General features: G+C 32.1%; 1 protein-coding gene across 3 annotated transcripts in view; it reads right to left on the reverse strand.

Annotated features, from left to right (window-relative positions):
* The window catches only part of PCDH17 (protocadherin 17), a 111,987-nt gene that overhangs the window by 24,175 nt on the left and 70,980 nt on the right, over nt 1-16,832 (reverse strand). The gene's annotated exons all lie outside the window — the stretch shown is intronic.

Genomic DNA, 16,832 nt, shown 5'->3' on the forward strand with positions numbered 1-16,832 from the left:
ATTCATAATTGGGAAATTTTAGTTAAAAAAACTGGTAATAGAAAAATGAAAGCACAAATGCACATGCACACACACACACACACACACACACACTTGCAGAGAGGCAGAAAGTCCAGCGTCATATGGAAGCCTGTCAGTATCCCTAGCTGTGCCTGCCTCTTGAAGGTATTTCCTTCTGCTTGCTGAACTCACCATCAGTAGCAGGGACTCAGAATGTGACAAAGAATGAACGCAGGAGAGTGCTCTTTTCCTCTGGTCTGGTGGGTCATTCATAGGTCAGAGATTGCCTGGCTGGTCACATGCAGTTATACATTATACTGCTGAGCCCTTTCAGGACACAGAGAGCACGAGGGAGCTGATGTGACAGCAGTCACAATATCCCTGGATTCGACATGCCTGATCTGCTTGAAGAATTCCATAACTTCAACCTCAAGGGCTGGATTCTTACAAACATAAATAATGTGTGGAAGTTAGAATACTGGGGAAGGGCGGAGATTGAATCTGACTACCCCATAGGTGGATCTACTGTTGCACTGGCTACATGTGTTCCAAGTCAAATCTCTTAAATTCCACTTACTGTATTTTTTCCCTTCCTCATGTGTAAAATGCAGATACCTTCAAAGAATTGTGAAACGAAGTGAATATTTGTATGCAACACACTCAAAACAGTTCATGAAAAGCCTTCAGTGAATGCTACCAAAGGTGGTAAGGCCCAGGCAGGAATGTGAGCCATGGAAAATATGATTAAAGAATTGAGGCAAAAACTTCATTTGACTGTGAACCCTTTTGCAAGTGAAAGCCATTTAACTATCTCTAGGCTCCTGTAAAAGGAGACGGTGTTAAGAATAAACAAATCTAAAACTGGACATGGCACATTTTACCAAAGAATAAAGTTACTAGATAGAAACACTTTATATCACTACTTCTCTTTTAAAACAAATATCCAAATGATAAAACAGAAAATAAAATCATTTGAAAACATGAGAATCAAATAGCTCTAGCATTTGTTGGAAGACCCTTAAGTATGCATTTGCTGTTCTCTGCATGCAGATACATGTCAGTGGAAAAAAATTGGAGAAATACCAGAAAGGTAAAGGAATTTAACAGGGTCACACATAATTAGAGGCAGATCAGAATTTAGAACACATACCTGATTGTCTATCATATGGTCGTTTTACGACTACCTCTGTTTCTACAATTTATGTGACAAAAAACAGGGAGGAGAAGACATAAGGTAACATTTTGGTAAAGTAATTTGATAAACTATGAAATTAATGCTAAATTTTGTCTTTCTTGGATTTTTTTTTTGTAAACTAAATTTTATGATTAAAAATTGCTTTCTACCAGAATGTAATACCGGAAAAGAATAATGAAAAAAATTCATTTTTCATTTGACATTCTATTCATTATTCACATATTATTTATTGACATTCAGGAAAATTGTGACACAAAAAAGTACAACTTATTTAACTCCTAATTGAACATGTGGAAAGAACTTTATTTTAGAATTGCCTCTTCTGAACTTTTCCAGTCCAGACTATTTTAGGTTTTCCTGTGCATGACTAAGTGTTCACATATAGGATGACACTTACATTAAATGTATTTGTCTTATATTTTCCAGAGACATGTGGGAAATATTGACCTACATCTAAACAAAGGGAAAAAAATCACTCTCATAATCTGGCTTTTTTTAATTCCTTAAAACAATAGTATCCATATAACCTTCTTCCTTATAGCTATTATTCATATCTTTGTATAGTTTGACTCTCTAAGGAAATGTAATTATATGAGATAGTTTATATATACTTTAGGAATGAGAAGACTTTTGGATATAATGTAATAAAATGACTCTGTATGTCAGATAAAAAAAATTGAAATTTTGACAATTAGTTGCAAAGAAAAAGTGTTCCCCTGATGCCAAGCCTAGTCTTTTCCAAAGCTACATGTATATATATATTTTTTATCTTGTATATTGCTTTGCAGTAGACCACATAATTTTTGTCCAAGCCAGAGCAGCTATTTTTTGTTTCGTTTTTTAGGTTTTTGCCATAGGACATATGAGCTCACCCAGGAAAGAGAGAGACAAACAAAAAGAGGGAAACTGAGAAATCACCCCCTTGAGGGATGGCCACACCATAGTTCAATCTCCTCTAGGGATTTTAGGTGTGCACACACTTGCACCTGCCTTGATTGTCAAGCCTCCAGGTCCAGGACTCAAACTATGACTGGCTATGTGGGAGTCTAGCACTTTAACCTCCACACCACTTGCTGGCCCTTCCAGGGCAATTTTTAAAGTGATAGAAGCCACATTTAATGAGCCTGGACAATAGATGTAAACACAGATTTTTCTGAGTAAACCTGTTCATACAGAAAAAAAAAAAAAGACCAAATTTAGCATTTCTCGTTTGGTCCTGAAAAGGTCATTTAAAAAAATAAAACAAATCAAAATTTTATTTTGGTTCAATAATCTTAACATCTTTTATTTCCTGGAACATAATATGAATTTTTAATCTTTTAAAGCTGAAAAACAATTGTATAGTTATTGATTGACTGGAAAGAAGGGTCTGTCTGTACACACAGACAAATGTGGTAAAGAAAAATCTTTATTGTGGGCCAGCTGGTAGCATGGCAGTTAAGACGGCTACATGACCAATTGCATGTTTTAAGTTCTGGATGGGCAGCTTGAAGAAATGCTGGGCGTGTGTGCATGCATGCCCAAAATCCACAGAGGGGAGTGAAAGAGGGGATATTGGGGGTTGGCCATCCCACAGAGTTTGCTTTTTTCTCTTTTTCTCATTTTCTCTCTCTCTCTCTCTCTCTCTCTCTCTGTTTTTTTCCATCTCTCTCTGATGAGTGCACATGCCCGATAGCAAATTAAAAAAATCAAAAGAAAACAAAACCCTTTCTTATTTTTGTGAGAAACAATAGGTGCCACTGTGAACAAAACCTGGGGAGTAACAAGAAAATCATATAGAATATTAAGCTATCAAAAAAAACCTTTAAATGAAGCAAAATGAAAAATGGCAACAAAAACTTACCTTGGGAAAAAATCTGATAAAGCAGCTACTTAAGAACTACATATAATAGTTAAAGAAAAAGTTTTAAAAAAGAATAAAAGGGCAGTAAGTCCAGGATGAAAATGTACTTATGAAAAGAAACTGCAAAATAATTATACAAAGAAAAGAGAGAAATATAGATTTGTTGAATGTAGATTTGTTGAACGGATTCTGGTGGTGATCACTGGAGTAATCTAAGAATGACAGAGAGCAATAACTAAAATCACAAAGATTGCTGAGAGAAGAGCTTCCTAAAAATTAAGGATATTAAGAAAAACCTTCGGTTTTTCAAATTTGAGATGGAAGAAACAGAAAGATGAATATTTCACATACCTAGACAAACTTTAAAAACATATATCAATGAAATGTACCTAAGCATAAACCTGTTAATATCTCTTTTGATACAACATCAATGCCTACTAGAGAATGCACATATATTACAATAATGCAAAACGAAACTGTTCAGATGTACCATGGCTGGTAATTATCTAGGACACTAAAAGACGCAGGCAAAAGTTAATCTAATAAATCTGCCATTATCTCTAATACTTCAAATCTGTGCCTTGAGCTAAACAGTTGTCAAAAGGGAGCCCTGTTTACACATAACTGAATCAGAGTACGGGAAGAAAGAGGACAAGGTTGTTTTAATTACTTTCTTCCCTTTCAATTTTTGACATGAAACTTATCTGCTATTTTATTCTGGTTTCCTACAAGGTGCCAAAGATCACTGTCTTTCTTTCTTTTTTCTTGTAAAGACATGGTAAATGTCATTAAGGTGCCTGTACATTTGAGTCCTTTAGCACTGAAAGCTGGCCTTGGCAATGTTTAAGACCATTCTACAAGGCATTATCTCTCATAACCATATCTCTATGAACTGAATCAATCAGCTGCAGATGGAGATATTCATTGAGTAGGTTGTATTATTTGATAATTTCTTGGTAATAAGTAAGTTCATTTCACTTTATAGCTCAAAATTGGTAACTGAAATTATAAAATCACAATATAGTATTTGGTGGTGTTTAGTAAAACAAGCAAGAATAATTGCCCATACTCTATTGTCAGCCTCTGCTTCCCAGGAATATCAAGAGAAAGCAGCATAATTTTATAAACCACTGAAGACCAATATTCAATATTTGAACCCTCTTTTTTCTTCAGACTATGAATTTATACCTAATAGGCTCTCTAATCTCAATATTTATAAAATCAACAAAGAAAGTTTTTCTCATGAATGTATTCCAGGAATGGTATAAGCATATAAATGAAGAATCTTGAGTTATTAAGGAAATAATAAAACCCCAAACTCTCTCCATATTTCTCTAAGTTTTGCTCTCTAATTATACATTGAAATGAATCAATTCACATTTTCTAAGTCTATAATGCCACAGAAAAAATGTCAATTCAAGCTAAAAATCTTAATTAAGGAAATGTCTGTGTACAATGTTGCATCAAAATGTGTATTTCACGACTTTAACAAAGCTATGACATCCTCTGTCACTGAATTCAGATGATCTATGGCTGTGATGCCACTTATATTTGAAAGAATGACAGAAACTCAAAGTAAATAAAGATAAATTTATTTAATGGAAAGGACCACAAAGAGTTTTGGTTCTAAGTTTGGTTTCTAAACCCCTTTTTGAAAGGTCATTTTGCCTTGAGCTGTAGGAAGAGGATATTAAATATGAAAACATTTTTATTTACTTCCTTGTTTGCATTCTAAAATTTTTTATTAAAACAACTCTAGAATATTTGGCGTTTGACTAGCTACAGAATACATAGGGCAGTCATTTTCATATAGACACTATGATTTGGTAACTGGTGGTTCATAATTAACTTTTGGTAGGAACATGTTATTATAAAGCCAAATAGCAGATAACATATTAACTGAGAAATTCATGCTAGATATAAGAAGTAATAGGTATCCTGACATAATTTTAATCTATTTTGCTTATCTGGCAAGTTCATTGTATTTTTTTCCCTGTGAGTTGTATACATTAAATGTTAAACATTTTAACAAATCAAAAATATATCTTTAATATATATGTATATATATCTTTAAAAGAAATCTCATATCTCTTCAAGAAAAAGAAAGTAATCTTAGATTTCTAGTATGAAGCACTCACACACAAATTTGCTACTTTACTGTTCTGTGACACAGCTCACATGCAAGAAAATATTTTATGAATAAATATTTTCTACATATATTTTATATAACCCTGAAGGACCAGAAAGGGTAGAAAAGAACCTGAATTCATGTGGTTGTCACTTAATAAAAGCAAGCACATGCCACTCAAATGGAGAGAAGGGATATCGGAAAACTTAAGCAGGTGCCCCAGTGGGTAAGACAATTGCTCCATAAAGATCAATTTCCTACCTTAATAAAAGCAAATGATCCCACTTGATGTAAGCATTTCCTAATGATTTCTTCAAGTCTACTTAAAAACCCCCCAAAACTGAAGAATTATTTAAAACAAACCAAGTGGGCAATTATCAGTTTGTTGAGAGTGTCAATCAACCCTGAATGTGGGAGGAATTTAAGTAGTTGAAAGTACTGCCAACTTTCCTATTTGACTCCTTTTTTCTACTAACACAGACAAAAACTTTAGCAATTTCATTGCCATTTACAAGGAAAAAAAGGTTTTTCTTCATTGTGAATTTCAATTTATAATTTCTCTCAGGTCTCTATTGTTAAGGCTCAAAATATGTAAAATCTTGTATCTTCCTTGAAAAAAGAATCACTAACTTTTTCCCAGTGTAAATGACAAATAATAAATATTAATCTCACTATTAATGCTTTTGAAATATCAACTACATTTTATTTCGTGCAGTTTAAGAAAGGTTGCAAAGATATTTTCTTCAAATAGTTTTGCTTACCAATGCATTTTCCTTCATTAAAACAATCTATTTTAAGGAACAGTGACTTTTGTTTAAACAATATTCCATTTTATTTTGTTTTTTAATCTTTTATTATGGTCTTCATTCTTAAAATGGTAGGGCTAAAACACAATATATGTATACAAAATTGTAAATCTACTTTTTTTTGAACATTTATAAAGTAAGAAGAGTTTAGTGAGCTAAAAAGAAAGATTTAAATAATTTTACACCATCTGCAGTTTTTCTCTGTATTCTAGATCAAGATAGCCAATATTTTCATCAAATGTTTGTTGAAATTTAAAGTAACTGGTTTTAAAAATCAAGGTAGTATTAATAAAATATAAAGATCAACAATTTATTCCCATTTCTCACTAGGAACAACTGTCCTAATAATATCATTTGTCTACACTTACAGATTTATAAACTGTATTTACCTATATCAGTATACTTGAACTTTAGTTTTAAAGAAGAGGAAGCAGTTGTTCTAAAATCCAGTTTCAAAAAAGGATTCCAAATTCAAAGAGTTAAAGCGATTTTTTGCTAACAGACACAGGAATGCACGTAAACAGGGCAGATAGGTTATAAATGGTATATACCACAACAGAGTAAAAAAAAAGGCATTGCCAATCAAACACACACACACACACACACACAGCAGAGTAAAAAAAAGGCATCGCCAATCACAAACACACACACACAGAGTTATGTATGAGTATAGCTATATATACATATATATAAGTATATGTGTGTGTGTTCATGTGTATAACCAGTAGAAAGAAATCTGAAGGTGTACAACATAATGTAATGATAATTTCCAGGCTGTAAGTTAAAAATTGACTGATTTCCATTGAAATAATTGAAGTAAATACAATTGTTTTTTCTGAAGACATAATTTACTTTTAGAAAACAGTCTATCCCCTCCCTCCCTTCTTCTCTTCCCTTTTTTCCCTGTCTTTCCTTCTTTTCTTCCCTCTTTCTTTCATTACATCTATAATCACAATTTTATTTTGTGTATTTTTATATGAAAGTCCCAGTTTTGCAGTGTCTCAAAACCAAGGTGTTATGCTAGAGTTGCTAAGTGACAGGCAATAATTTACAAACTAGAGAAGATCATGCCCTTCCTTTTTGAAAATTAATTAATTTATTTAATATAAATTATCAATATACTTGAAGCCATTGTTTTATACCAGATATTCTACAATAGAGAGAAGGTAACTCAATCTTCCCTTATCTATGTGCTTGCTTTTAATTTGTGTAGAAAAGAAAAACATAATTGATTTTATTTATTTCAGGCAGTGGAAAACTTTTCTAAAAATTCTATTTAATTGGATAAGAGAGACTTTAATTTACTGGAACAAAAGTGTGTTCTGCTTAGCCAGTAGGCTGAGCGGCAATCAAGTAGTTAATAAAGCACAAAACACTAAAGTTTATATAGCACAAAAGGCCAATATCTTTCTACTCTTCATCAGGGAATTATAGAAACGTCCTGACCCAGCTCCTTGGACGCACAGGAGTTGCCATCTCGATTCAGATTCTTGATTAATATACTCTAGAATGATACATCTGGCAATGGCCTACATAGCAATTCTCCGAGGACTGGTGAAAAAATAGATTATTAAACTGGAACAATTATACTACCATATATTCATTTTTTTGGTTTGCAGAACAAAAAAAGGTTAACAATTTTTGAACAATAAAATGCCCACCTCAACACAAAATAATTTACTTTTGGAGACTGTAAATAAGTGAATAAGTAAATAAATGAATTTACTGCTATATATTTTATTTGAGAGACTGAAACTGCCATTAAATGTGCTAATTCTACAATAAAAGGCTCCGTAAAGATTATGTTCTGAAGGCGAACATTTCCTTTTAGCCTCTGAATTAGCTAATGTTTCCTAACACTTTCTGGACATGCACTCTTCATAGGAGAAACCCCTGAATATAAGGATACACAGGAATAGGAAGGAAAGAAAGACAGTCCTTTATTCTCAGCAAAACTTTTTCATATTCTTTACTCATTGTATTCTAGCAATTGCTCTCTGTGGTATACATGCAAGGTACTGCTGACATAACTTTAGAGATAAGAAGGTAGTTATTATAATACAGCTATTATATTGTGCTCCCAAAACTATCATAGCTTCTCTAGTGGGTAATTTTTTTTAAGAGAGATTTTTGCTACAGGGTGTGTGTGCTCCGCAGAGAGACAGAAAGTCAACTCCCGCCCCCTTTGGCCACACCTTAATTCCTTCTTCTCCATTCTCCTCTCAGGATTTTGGGCACTCACACACACAAACTCAGTGTGAATTTTACATGGTTGGATCGGGGACTCAAAGCATGATTGACTAAGTGAGAGTCCAGAGATGTAACCATTACGTCATCTGCTGGTCCCTCCACTGGGTATTTTTAACAATAAATATCACAGGCTGAGTTTATGTAGCATAAGATTCAAATGCCTGGACTGATTCGCCTCCTTCTAGATTTTACGTAGTGACAAAAGCCAATACTCACCATTTGCCGCATCAAAGTAGAATTAATTTCATTTTGCATCTAACTTGTTCTAAGATAGAAATATAAAATCTGGCTATGAAATATCCAAAATGTGTTGTCTAGACTTCCCTTTTGTCATTCTTTATGTAGTTTGCCGAGAAAAATTAAAAAATACTTCACTGAATGCTGTAGTATGGTCTGAAATTTATGTGTCTATGATTTATAAACTGGAAGTAGTCTTATAAACAGCTTTGACTTTAATTGGTCTCTGAAGACATAACTTAAATTGTTACATAGTGAGAATAAAATGCTAAGAACTTAATAGTTTGGAAAATTTAAGAATAAAATGAGGGTTTTATAAGACTGAGTTGGTTTTGTATAACTATATATACTTCAAAAAAGATAATAAGATACCATAAAGTGTGAGAAAAATAACATTAAAAACCCTACATAATTAAGAAAATGAGTATTTCATTTGCGTGAAATGCTGTGTAATAATTTAACACCTCTTAAAATAGATATTTCTGTGTGCCTGAAAATTAAAATAACAAAGCAATGATCACTATTGAAATATTTCATCCTCCTACCATATATTTGAAATAAGAAGAGCCAAATGATTTTAAAGTGATTCGATTTTATTTACCACTGACAAAAAAAAATACATAGAATCCATGTCCATTCTGATCCATCTGCAATTCTCCTAATAATATATTGAAACTTCAGAAGAAATAAAATGAAAATATAGAAATTATAATAGATCTGATTCCCAAAATTTGAATATTATCTTAAAGAAGATATTTTGAATCCTAACTCTTTGATATATTTTAGAAACAACAGAACATACTAAGTTTCTTTCTTTAATTTTTATTCAAACATTATTTCAATTCACAGGGCCAGCCGTTGACATAATGGTTACATCAGTGGGCTCCCACTTAGCTGATGGTGGTTCAAGCCCTGGTTCCAGTGACTTGAAAAATTATTTAAATTCACAATGAAACATTTGATCAGGCTGGCCCTGTAGCCTCATGATTAAGTACACTGGATCCCAAGTGACCAGCAGTGGTTAGAATCCCAGCCTTGATGACTTAAAAGAACAAACCAAGTGTCTATGTGTGTTTCCAAAATCCTGATGTCAAGGAGAGATACAGGAGTAGAAATTGGAGCATGACTGTATCCAATGGGGTTGGGGGTGCTTTCTCCCCCTCCCTCTCTCTCTGGCAAGCACACGCACCCTCTGGCGACTTTTTAAAAAAGAAATGTTCGATTATATGAGATAATCAGTGTTGATCTGCATTTAAGTGTTTACCTTCACCACATTAGGAGCTTTCAAGGAAAACACGAGCTTTCTTGTATTTGAAAATTGTGAAAATATTTAAAATGCTGACTATTTTGACATTCCTTGAGATAAATAATCAAGAACTATAACCTGCAATCCAGGGTGTGACATAAGTTCTATTTGATTTAGGGAAAGCCGAAAAATTTCCCCAAAAAATCTGAGGAACGCCAAAATCCTTAACCCTCTTACGAGTAGACCTGTGCATTTATGAGATAAATAGACAGAATCGTTTGATTATAAAATAAGTCCAAATGAACATACACAGATTTTACCAGATGAAGTAGATTCTTATACTACTGAATACGTATACACACGGGGACCTCAAAAAATTCATGGAAAATGTAACTGAAGTACAAGTTTATTTTAGTATACATGTTTTGAAATTCATCCATAATTTTATATATATACATTTTCCATGAATTTTGTAAACACCTCTAGTATGTGTGTGTGTGTGTCTGTGAATAATATATATTATATATTATCAGTAATAAGATGATCTAAGTATATATATATGTATGTATACACATAATTTGTTTTTAAATTAAAATAATAATTTTGAAAATGAGATTTTGTTTTACAAACACAGCTGGGAAAATAAAATTGGCAGTTTTTTGTTTTTTTTTTTCTTGACCCTTGAGAGGCTTGAAAAGGAGACTGAAAATAGAGAGAAATAAAAAACAAAAGTAATACTTAATCAGAAATAAGTGAATATTAAAATACAAGTTAATTTGTGTTCTTTACTTCTTTTCTTGATTCTACTAATTTACTTAATGTTGCTTTTTTTATATTTTGCCCCTGCTATAGAAGTGTTGCAATAAAAGGATATGAAATACATATAGCATTTTAAAATTCTCAGATGTAGCTCTTATACATTAAATAAAACATTCTAATTACTATAGAAGTAGTTGAACTAGTTTACGTTATATATTAACTCACTTTACTACAAAGGTTTCAAAAGTCTGATTTCAATGTGAATAAAATTGCCAAATGCCTGCCTAGTTCATATGAAAAAAAGGAAAATTTAAAATATATTAATAGAGAGTTAATTAACTGTTGGTAAACCAAGAAAGCATCTAGTTAAGGTAACATTCCACTGATGTATGAAAAGGAAAACTGCCAGTATGGTTCTAGGGTATGGCTGAGAAACTGAGAATCTCTCATTTATTTCCCCATAAAATTGCAGACAATTTAGTAATAAGCATAGAACTGTTATTCAAAGCATGAAAATGCTAAATATCAACGTTTGGACACCAGAAAATAGAAGATGAAGAGAAATACTAAGAGAAAATGTTATCAGGCTGCACCATGAAACATTATCAAGTTGAAATTATCTTCCTGAATTTTATAAGCCTTTTAACTTCCTGTTCTCACTGGCATTTATTAAACCATAAGTCACCTCAAATTGGTCTACTTGTATTAAAATTTAATAAGCTCTAGTATACTTTCAAAATAGAAAGACAGTCTAATCTGTATTCAAATGTACATTTGCCTTTAATTCAAAAATAAAGTACCTTTTTCAGTTGTCATAATGTTAATATGTTTATTAATTAGGTCAGGACAAAGTATGTGAGGATAATATATTTTCACATTGGTAGCAACTAATTTCAAGGAAAACACGAGCTTTCTTGTATTTGAAAATTGTGAAAATATTTAAAATGCTGACTATTTTGACATTCCTTGAGATAAATAATCAAGAACTATAACCTGCAATCCAGGGTGTGACATAAGTTCTATTTGATTTAGGGAAAGCCGAAAAATTTCCCCAAAAAATCTGAGGAACGCCAAAATCCTTAACCCTCTTACGAGTAGACCTGTGCATTTATGAGATAAATAGACAGAATCGTTTGATTATAAAATAAGTCCAAATGAACATACACAGATTTTACCAGATGAAGTAGATTCTTATACTACTGAATACGTATACACACGGGGATCTCAAAAAATTCATGGAAAATGTAACTGAAGTACAAGTTTATTTTAGTATACATGTTTTGAAATTCATCCATAATTTTATATATATACATTTTCCATGAATTTTGTAAACACCTCTAGTATGTGTGTGTGTGTCTGTGAATAATATATATTATATATTATCAGTAGTAAGATGATCTAAGTATATATATATGTATGTATACACATAATTTGTTTTTAAATTAAAATAATAATTTTGAAAATGAGATTTTGTTTTACAAACACAGCTGGGAAAATAAAATTGGCAGTTTTTTTTTTTTTCTTGACCCTTGAGAGGCTTGAAAAGGAGACTGAAAATAGAGAGAAATAAAAAACAAAAGTAATACTTAATCAGAAATAAGTGAATATTAAAATACAAGTTAATTTGTGTTCTTTACTTCTTTTCTTGATTCTACTAATTTACTTAATGTTGCTTTTTTTATATTTTGCCCCTGCTATAGAAGTGTTGCAATAAAAGGATATGAAATACATATAGCATTTTAAAATTCTCAGATGTAGCTCTTATACATTAAATAAAACATTCTAATTACTATAGAAGTAGTTGAACTAGTTTACGTTATATATTAACTCACTTTACTACAAAGGTTTCAAAAGTCTGATTTCAATGTGAATAAAATTGCCAAATGCCTGCCTAGTTCATATGAAAAAAAGGAAAATTTAAAATATATTAATAGAGAGTTAATTAACTGTTGGTAAACCAAGAAAGCATCTAGTTAAGGTAACATTCCACTGATGTATGAAAAGGAAAACTGCCAGTATGGTTCTAGGGTATGGCTGAGAAACTGAGAATCTCTCATTTATTTCCCCATAAAATTGCAGACAATTTAGTAATAAGCATAGAACTGTTATTCAAAGCATGAAAATGCTAAATATCAACGTTTGGACACCAGAAAATAGAAGATGAAGAGAAATACTAAGAGAAAATGTTATCAGGCTGCACCATGAAACATTATCAAGTTGAAATTATCTTCCTGAATTTTATAAGCCTTTTAACTTCCTGTTCTCACTGGCATTTATTAAACCATAAGTCACCTCAAATTGGTTTACTTGTATTAAAATTTAATAAGCTCTAGTATACTTTCAAAATAGAAAGACACAGTCTAATCTGTATTCAAATGTACATTTGCCTTTAATTCAAAAATAAAGTACCTTTTTCAGTTGTCATAATGTTAATATGTTTATTAATTAGGTCAGGACAAAGTATGTGAGGATAATATATTTTCACATTGGTAGCAACTAAAATTATTCTGGTTGGGCCTTTTTATCCACGAATTAAATTTTAAATAATTTTCTTTCCCATGTATTCCCTTTCAACTTACCCATTTCTGCTTCTAAATACACAAGGGAGATGTGTAAAGCTATTTGTAAAGCTATTAAACTTTTAATTGATGTGTACACGTACTACATCTATGAGTAACAAAAATAGCTTGCGTTCTTTTTAAAAATTAAAATGTAAATGTTAAAAGCTTTACCATTAAAAAATAATCACTAGAGAACCAAATAGAACAATACTTAGATTTACTTTTCACTCTCTATCTTTCCATCGTACTTATATTTTGGTTTTCCTATATGTACTATTTAAAAATATCTCTATATTAGGTTGACCATAGCTCAGATTTGCTTTGAAAAATCTATCCCTAGGAAAGCATTAAAAGTATTCCTCTCACCCAGAAAAAATTAGTCATTTGGTATAATAAATTATATAATTATTCTACAAAGTGCTCTGTGTAACAAAAATGGTTATGAATTAATGAGCGAATGAAGTTCATTTCAAATGAACAAAAGTTTGTTCATTTTCTCTCTTTTTTTCACTTAATATACTTTTGGCTGTAATAATTAAATATTTGTCCGTAAGTACTCCATATTTGATTTGGGGAAGCACTTTTTAGTAATGAATCGGTAGAGTCACCAAAGAATTATTGATTTATTATACTTCCGGGGAGCAAGCGTAGATTTTAAAAAAGCATATTGCAGACATCTTTTCAGAGGATATAATTCTTTATTCAAATGCACGTAACTTAAATGTCTGCAAAACAATTCTGCCAAAATGTTGATACTGCACTTAAAAACCACAAGGGGTACCATCATTTTCAAAGGTTATACAGTTATACTGTCAAGTGAAGGACAGACAATAAAGCTAGTTAGAATAATGCAATCAGTGGACATGCTGTGGTTAGATCATTGTGAAAATTATACCTGGCACAAAGCAAAGACTACGTGATTTACATCACACTTAAAGATACTGTAAAGAAGTCATGTTTATAAATCCTGCATTGTAATATTTTTAACTCAAGAATTTTCAGTTTTATTCAGAAGCCATATTTTCTGATCACAACTACATGCTAAGTACATTTCACTTAATAAAAATGCATGATTTTGCTCATTTTCACCTTTCCTCTTTAGTATCAGTTGCATAATTTGATGTAACAAGGCATATACATTTGCAAGTATTATGGTAATAATTTTAGGTTTTCTAAACGGTTGTGTCTAAAAACTGAACTCTGTTACACATCACTATTGATTTTTTACATGCTAACTTAATAAAGAAACCTTTGAACACATCCCCTAAGTGCTTTATTATATTGGTGCTATTCTGAAGACTAATTTTTAAAAATACTTTTGCCCAAATTATGTGCACAACATAATAAAAACCCCAGCAATATGGCTAGGCTATTGATTTAAAATTAAAATATCTTTTCATATATGATTTCTGAAATCTAATTAAATATGAAATGTGAAACTATAATTATATTTCCTCCTGGTGAATATTTCCTTTTTGGACACTGAGCTATTTCTGCATGTGAAAATTTTAAGGAATCAATACCCTGTTAATTTTAATTTCCTATGGAGTTTCAGTTTTTATCAACAACCTTTAAAAATACTCATACTCTTTGAAACAGTAATTTTGCTTCTAATATCACTTCCAGGGAAATAGAGATAGAATTATAAGAGCTATCTTTAATAAGTCTATTATCTATAAATGTAAATAAAATAGCCCATTATTTATAAAAGCAGTTATATATTACAATGTGTGTGTATGAGTGTATTTTTTTTTCTCAAAATAGTGATTTGCTTCAATAAGAAATTGTTCAACCACAATTTTTGTTCTGTTTTGCTTTAAGAGACTGGTCTTACTATGATGTCCAGGGTTTCTTCAAATCCTGCTTCAGCCTCCCAGCTAGCAGAAATTGGAGGCACACTCCACTGCTGCAGCTTCAACCACAGTTTTGAACAAATGAGTTAAGACTAATGATTTTGAAGAATTTAGGAACCAAGGATTGGCTCACAATAAAATGCCAAGTGTTAAGAGGAAAGCACAAATTATTATTTTGAATGAATCCAATTGTGTGATGCATATATATGTATATGTAGACATCTATTGGGGGAAATATGCAAATATGGTTACAAAGATTAAGGTAAATTTTGTTTGTTTGTTTGTTTGTTTGTTTTTTGGGGGCGAGAGGTTTTTGCTATAGGGCACATGTGCTCGCCAAAAAGACAGAGAGAGACGAAGAGACAGAAAGCGAGAAATCAGCCCCCAGAGGCCTCGCGGCAATCTCTTCTCCTCCATTCTCCTCCTGGGATCTTGGGCACACACACCTGCCCAGCATGAGTTTAAGCCACCAGATCCGGGACTCGAACTGCAGTCGGCTACATGGGAGTCCAGCAACAGCCATTACGCCAACTGCTGGTCCCAAAGTAAGTTTGATTATAACCTATAATTCCCATGAAACTTACTGTAAGAGAACTTCATCTAGGCGATTCTTTCAAAAAGCACATTATGGTCAGTAAAATACCAGGGATAATGTCCTGCCCATATTCTGTAATGTCCTACTCAACTTTCTATAAAGTCTTCCCCTTTCTCCCTTCTCTGTCTGATACCTTCTCCTACTTCAAACTCATTAACTTTGCCCCCAGAGATTCTGGATTTTGCACTTTTTATTCAACACACCAGGCAAATGGGATGTGTGCTGCTTATTCTTTCTGCTTGGCATTCTTCCCCAGAGAGTTACTGGCTAGACTTCCTCATTACCTTCATGGCTGTCCTCTCTCATTATCTTCCTGTGTTAGTTAGAATGATATATTTTCCATGAGGATTCTTGTATACCCTTTCTATGATGTATCTGGTTTATTGTAGATACTCAGTGATAAAAGGGTTAAATTAATGAAATGTATTGTTCAGGAATATTATAAATTATCAACATATCCTATCACTTGATCATCAGCAATCACAGTATTGCTGAAAATTGGAGAAAGTACACATGAATTCCCCCTCTAAAGAATCCTTAGTTGTTAATATCATCCACATAGAATTAATCATTGCCTTTTTCTATACAGAGAAAATAATGGGGAAAATTTGAGTAGGAACTACCAAATGAGTCTTAAAATTGTAAAATATTTCAGCTTCAATATAATCGTGTTTATGTAGCATTGTGAGATAAAGCAAATTAGAGACATTCTAGTTTGTTCTTCTCATTTATGGATAACGCATTGGAGATACAGCAGGTTATAAAGGTCTTAGTCAACAACATAGATAATGCAACTAGTATTAAAAGTGAGTTGATACTAGAACTAAGCCTACTAGTTCTTGGTCTAGTACTCATTACAATGACGTAGGAGGTTTCAACTTTTCTGTGTATTAGATATATTAAAGTACTTTGTCATAATCTATAGCATTTCTGCAAATACTTTGCAGCCCTGACACTTTAGTCTCAAGAGGCATTTGAAAACACATGCATGAGAACAACAATTAAAAAAGTTGAACTACAGAGAAGAATCACTTTTCATGAATATAGTCACTAACCTTGCTGTTTTTCTGACCAACAAAAAATTAGATTTCATTAATATGTCTTCAGTAGTACTAAAATGGAAATTTTATCTTGCTTTATATGTGCAAACACATTTTTTTCTCAAAGAATTTTTAAATGCCTTAACTTCCTATTAAAAGAGAAAAGTCCATGACCTTTAAAGATTTTAAAGAAAATGAGGTAGGAATGGAAAAATGTTTGGATTAAGATTTTTCACCAGAGAAAAATTTTCCAGATAGGTTTGTACTTCATTGCACTGAGTATTTTAAATTAAGTCTCTCTCTCTCTCTCTCTCTCTCT

The sequence above is a fragment of the Tupaia chinensis genome, unplaced genomic scaffold (genome assembly GCF_000334495.1).
Source record: "Tupaia chinensis unplaced genomic scaffold, TupChi_1.0 Scaffold000654_1, whole genome shotgun sequence".
Taxonomy (NCBI): domain Eukaryota; kingdom Metazoa; phylum Chordata; class Mammalia; order Scandentia; family Tupaiidae; genus Tupaia; species Tupaia belangeri.